The sequence below is a fragment of the Acipenser ruthenus genome, chromosome 2 (assembly GCF_902713425.1).
Source record: "Acipenser ruthenus chromosome 2, fAciRut3.2 maternal haplotype, whole genome shotgun sequence".
NCBI classification, from domain to species: Eukaryota; Metazoa; Chordata; class Actinopteri; order Acipenseriformes; family Acipenseridae; genus Acipenser; species Acipenser ruthenus.
Window position 1 is genome coordinate 26320774 of NC_081190.1, and position 6989 is coordinate 26327762.

Genomic DNA, 6989 nt, shown 5'->3' on the forward strand with positions numbered 1-6989 from the left:
TGGCACATGACCAAATTTCTTCAAACAAGAAGTCGTCAAGCTGAATTAAAATAACAAATTGTATCTTTGACAAGGACAAACAGGTTCATCATAGTTTCAGTTACTTGGTCTGTGTTCATGGTGTACAAAACATTTCAAATAAAATAACAGAAGTTGGGATGAAGTAACCAAAGCATTTTTTATCCTTGTCCCTCAAGATATGATTTTATTTTTAACATGTGTAATTTGTATTCCTAGTGGTCTGGTATAGAGAATACTAAAGAGCAAGAAAAGGTTAAAATTAGTGATCCATAACATTTTACACACACGCACACACACATATACAGTGTTGTGTGTATATATATATATATATATATATATATATATATATATATATCCAGGTGCAATGAATGTTGCTGATATTGATGAGCTGTAGGTGAGCAACATTTTGTTTTTAAAGGTACAATCCCAAAACAGAACTGAAAAAAAGATTTTACCAGGTAATATCAGTAGTACTACTAAAATTAAGATATCTGACTGCATACCGAAAATAATTTTAAGCCAAAAGTGCTGCATTTATCAATACATTCTTGATCGTAATAACAATCTTTTGTATGCTGTTGTATATTTCTTTGATACATGTCATCGGGCCGCATCGACAGGATTTGCTGTGTAAAAACCCTTCTTTCATTTTTCAAATACTTTACACACATGAAGAAAATACATGTTCAGTAGCTTGGTTAAAATATAATAAACTTTTATATATGCTGTACACGTTCATCATTTGTTCCATTATATAGACAGATACACCACATATACAATTTCCCCCGATAGCGATTAACAGCCTGTGTAAAATAGGCAAAAATAACAATTCCTGTTTTTCTTCTGCAGTAGCCTAAATGTCTGCTATTGTGGCCATTACTTAATTATATCTCATTTTGGAATCTATTTTGCATTTAACCAAATCCAATCTCAGAATGCCCTGGCAAATCCTAGTGCTCCTGATTACGCCTGTGTTGCTATAAAATGCAGAGTTTGATTCAAGAAAATCCTCTGAATTCAGTAGTTTTAATGTATTTTTAAACATTTATTTTTCAAAAATGATCCTTATAACTACAGTATGTGAACGTTTATGGTGTATCCGCTATATAACATTTTATCATAGACATGACCAATTAACTACTACAGAGAGGAATGAGCAGAAAATTACTCCAGCCGAGTAGTTTTTATGTAATGTGCCCTTATACAGTATCCTAGAGCAGCTTGGTAACTTTGACAATCCACTTTCCTAATGTAATATAAATGACAAAATAGAGCAGTGTAACTATAACTGCATATTCCAAAAGGATACCACTCGTAAGTTAATTGAATGAAATCAATTATTAAATGCTGTTTCCCATTGCTTATTAATTCTCAAACATGTTTTGCCTGTCACAAGAACCCTATAAATTTAATAATTAAACTGCCTGTGATTGATTGTAGGGGTCTTTTTAACCACGTCTTTGTATTTAGGGGTGTGCAGGATTCTGAAGGTGAGCTATGTCAGGTATTTTCAATATGATATATTCCCTTAAATCAGTGCTAACAATTTTTGGACCCAATTATGATAAAAAAAAAAAAAAAGTTAGACAATTTGCTTCCATTGTGCCATATCTCCCATGTTGTGATATTTTGAACAGAGCAAACGGTGGACCCTGTTGCGATTTGGTTAGCGCTGGCTAATCCATGCAAAGTGGGAGGCAGAAAGGGTATAAGCAAATCAAGAGAAACTGACTGCTCCTTTAATGTGTATTCTTACTCTGCATGTGTTTGATGTGATTTTTACCTATTAAAAAATAAGCATTCATTTTTTGCATTATGGTAAACATCCCATCGAGAGCGCTCAGTTTGGGAAGTAAAAAAATGATCTGTATAATATGGAATGTGACTTTATAAACTTTATTTCTGCTTTGAAAAATAGATACGTTTTTTGTTGATTACTAGAATTCATTTATTGCTGTTTTCATTTTGTTAATCCAGTACATTGAGAGCTACTGAAAATCAAAGACTGCCACAAACAGCAGCTACATTTGCCCTCCCCTCTCCCCTTTTTAACACATATTTTGTGCAGTGTGGTCATTTATGTCCACAACTGAGTGGCAGCACATGAAACATGATGAATATTAAACATGCTATAACCTAGCCTACTGCAGTCGGATGCCAATTACAAGAAATAAAATATTATCAACAAAACAAGGTAGGACTATGCAGGAACAGAAAAACTGTTGCCTCAAGGACTTTGTCAATGTATCTCTGAGCAGTAAGGTTGCTCTCAATCTGCACCAAAGGCATTCTTGTGTTAAAGGAGATTCCTCCCCACATCATCACACTTCCACCACCCCTCTGGTTGGCTTGAACAACGCAACAGTCAGCATAATGCTCCCCATGACGTCTACACACACGTTGTCTTCCATCAGGTCGGTCAAGGGCAAAACGGCATTCATTGGTGAATAAAACACTCCACCACTTTCTCTGCCGCCACCTCAGATGTTCTCTGGCCCACAGAAGAAGATTTTACATACCTTTATCCAGCTTGAACTGGAGGAGTATTGCCCAAAATGGATAGAACCCTGTAGAGTTTCTATTTAGCTGGTATCAATGGAATATGCCATTATGGCAATCAGTGTTCCTTGGTGCTTTAAGATTCTGTAGGTGCAGTATGTATCAATACCTTTATACCAGTAGTCAAACCATGCGAGAGAGAGACTTCTAATGGTTCAATACTAATCCCATTGCTGTGTGCAACTAAGATCCCAATGTCTCTCAGCAAAACGACATCCGGACTGGCAGGTCTGGGATACCAGCTCACAGACAGATACGAAAGGGCAGGGCACCAGCTCTCTCGTTTACATAGCCGCAGTGTTCGTATATTCAGTACATATACAGTCAAACCTGCTTCTAACTTTCTAAACTTAGTCTCTATACACAGTGGGTCTATATTCGTTTAACATGTGGAATTTAAATACAGTAAAAGGGATTCATGAGTGTGACCCTATAGCCAGGTTGTCCATCCAAAGTGGTGATGTATTACAAAGATGTCACTGTATTTGAATTATTTTATCATCCGATTTTGATTTAAATATGAAAAGGACATTAAAAAAACATATCAGCTTTCTGAATACTGTACACCTAGATGTTTGATATCAAGCAATCTTTCCAAAGTATTTAATTGTATTTTCCTATCCTGCCCTATAGCCTTTTGAAAAATGAGCACGTTTTTCTTTCCGTAGTTTTGGAATTAGTTATATCTATAAAGTTCCAAGAAAGCCTCTGCTGTTTAAGCCTTTTGTTCTGTTAAGTGTCTGAAGAGATTGCCTTATGAAATAAAGTGACTGGCAGAGGTTTTGACTTTCAGACTGCTGCTTCAGCAGGACTGTAAATTGGAGGTGAATTTGCAGTGTTGTGCACGCTCTGCTGTTAAGAACCTTGCTAGCCAAAATTAAACCCAGATATGTCCTGTAAGATGCTATCAGGGCAGGGAAATGCAAACAATCGTTTATCTTTTTAGCACCATCTTACATTTTTATCTAGGAAATAAACAGAGTTATCTACAAAATATTGTCTTTCATTACTCGATTATAAACATTACGGCCACTTAAGGAGGGGACTCCCCATTTCCACACATTGGAATGAGGCCAAACCGAGAGGCACAATTGCATGACATTTCAGGTTATACTCTGTATAAACAGTAGAGCAGTGATATTTATGGCCGACCTTTAAAATACAAACCTTCCATTCTGGTTAGTGTAGTTTCAAGCAATAGAAAAAAAGTTGTGTATATTTAGTTTTTTTTTCTTTTTTTAAAAAAAAAACTATTTCATCCAGTATTAGGCAAGTGGCTTTGTGTCTGTAGCCATCAAACAATATCTTCCAAGGATGGACTCCGCTAAGAAAAACAAATTAAATTTGTTGAATAATTCAGTGGTTAGGAAAAAGTAAAGATGAAGTCTGCAGCCCTGTGGAGGATGTCAGTGTTGCTCCCAATACAGGTTACTTCTTGTCTTTGTGCTGGTTGACATACACAGCTGACACTTTCATCTACATTTTCAGCCTCAGCTTTGGCCCAGTTGATCCAGCTTTAGGAGTTTCAATCTTCCTCTGCTGTTGTAAAGAATGTAGTATTGGGTCTGCCAGGAGTGTGCTATTGTCTGATTGCTTGTTTCACATATCCAGAGCACATGCCCAAGCCAGGATCCTCCTCTTTTAGCAACCTTTGATTCTTTTGTACTTTGGTTGGATATCTTCTAAAGATCTGCATTGCATTTCTTAATAATGATGTTGAAAAACTGCTTATTTTCATTAAAGGTTTAAGCTGTAGGATTAGACAATTAATATTTTAAATCTTTTGAATAGTGATTATTGATTGCAGAACACTCCAGCAATCAGTCACATGACCTCAATATGGTAGTATACAGTAATCCGTCGTGTATCTGCCCATCATATATCCGCCATGCTCAAGCTCTTCAGCAACGTTAGTTTATTATTGAGCAGAGAAGATTAGTTCAGAGATTGTAGATCCCACCAAAGTTTTCGTACTGTGTTGTACGTGCTCCGTGCACTACCATTGCTGCTTGTGTCATGTGAGCTGCTCAGTGTGTTGAATTGATATGCAAATAAATCCTGTTCATCTGTGGGGCCTATCAGCTTCAACCTCCGTCTCGATCTTCTGCCTGTCACTCAGCAGCGAATGCACGCACCCACACGGCAGACGACTACTCTGTCACAAGCATTAATACCCTGTATCTTTCTAAACAAGAGGTTTTACAAACAGATAGAAGACAATTCTATCTGTATGTCTTCCAGTCTTTTCATTAATCTATTGAGATATTCAGAAAGTATAATGAAAAATATCACGCATACCACGACAGCTACCAACAAAGGCATCATTGTTTTGATCACAGTACTGAGCACTAGCAAATTATGTAAACGCGAGTTCTGTGTAAATGGGGGGTAAGCTGCCAAATTGCAGACACTGAACTGGCAATATTGTTGCGTGTAAATTTGAATTTAAAAAACGAAATGCGGCATCAGTGCAGGCTCTGTTCCTGCATTTCCTGTGGGAATAAGGCTTTTGATATAAGGCTTTGGTAGTGCTGCAATGGCAGCTTTGTAAAATTACTTTTTCTAACATTTCAGCCGTCTTAGATCACTGGTCAAAGTGAAGGATGGCGTAAGATTTTCCGAGAGAAGTTTCCACAACAATGAAATAATGAAGTTAGCATCCTAAATAACAGCTGAGGCAGTGGCAGCAGCTGCACAATGAAAATAACAGGTAGGCTCTCCTCATGCGCATGCTTTATTACCCAGTCCCCCCTAAAAGGGTAACCTCTTCTGCCAAGGATAATGCCCCCATAAACTATAATTAGGAAAATTAGCCCAGAAACTCCTTGCTCTGACAATCCTGTTACATCAAATAGAAACAAAATTCTACATCACCTGGTAGGCCTATTGCGACAAAGAATATATTTAAAAACAAATTTGCATTTTACACATGGCGGGGCAGCAGTGTGGAGTAGTGGTTAGGGCTCCGGACTCTTGACCGGAGGGTTGTGGGTTCAATCCCCAGTGGGGGACACTGCTGTTGTACCCTTGAGCAAGGTACTTTACCTAGATTGCTCCAGTAAAAACCCAACTGTATAAATGGGTAATTGTATGTAAAAATAATGTGATATCTGTATAATGTGAAATAATGTATAATGTGATATCTTGTAACAATTGTAAGTCGCCCTGGATAAGGGCGTCTGCTAAGAAATAAATAATAATAATAATAATAATAATAATAATGGCAAAAACACCTGCTGTCTGAAAATAAGATTACTTTGCATTGCCCTGAACTGTCATTTGTCACGTCCGGTTTGTAACAATGTAAAACCCACATTCCGTTTTCAATTAATGTTATAAGCATCAAAGAATGACTTAAGAGTTCAATGAGCCGATCCTGATTACTTCATGTTCGAAACTAATCACATAGAAGCCTCCTGTGAGTATCACCAGACAGTAAAGTTGAGGAATGTCAAGGCTGTGCAATGTGGAAATTGGAATCCGTCATGCAACATTAAGTAACAGAAGCCAACTGGAGACCCTGCTCATGCCTTCCAGTGGAAGCATGGGCCTTTTGAAAAGCTAATTTATTTTATACATAAGATGACCTATGTAATTTAATAGAAAACATTTCTAAAAAAGAAAAAGAAAAAAAAAAAAACAACGGCCACATTCATGTATCATTAATGTAATGGTCGGTGCATTGCTGTACCAAGCATTTACTGGAGTGCTGAATAAATAATTATATTAAAACAACCATCTTAAAAGGGGATTTTACTGTTGGGAGGAAAACGACAGTAAAAATAAACAAAGTATAATTAATCACCTGTAATAGCTGTTTTTTTTGTTTTTTTTCTATGTGTATTACTTACATTCATTTAGTCCAGGACTTTGTTCTGCCAAGTCAAAATTTTCACCCCCAAAATCAGGTGAGAAACTCAGCCTCTATATCCTCTGCATGTGTCTGCAGTCATCTGAAGCCATCTTGTTTAAGTGAAAATGTTTGTTTATGGGGATGGTTAAGTGGGTTCTTATCATGAAAGAAGATAATCAGCATGGAAAAAAATGATAACAGGTGAGGAATTATGCTTTCTTTCTAGCATATATTATGACCATTCATTCTGTATGCTCATACAGAGCAGTTGGGGACGGTGAAAGAGATGGGTAACCTATAAAATGTTAATGAGTTGCAGAAGCAAGTACTGCAATTCAGTCACCAACATCAAGCCTACAATGCGGTCATTAAGGAAGACCGTGATGCAGGCGGTATTGTCACAAGCATCACAAACAGTGTTGTAAGTCCCTTGAGCAAAAGAAAAGTTAGTGACAAAGATGCTTGAAAAGGGTCAGTACCCTTATCTGTACAACAATTCTGCTATTCTGTTTATCCAGTGTGTTCCTTAAATAACAAGACACCGAGCACTGGTACA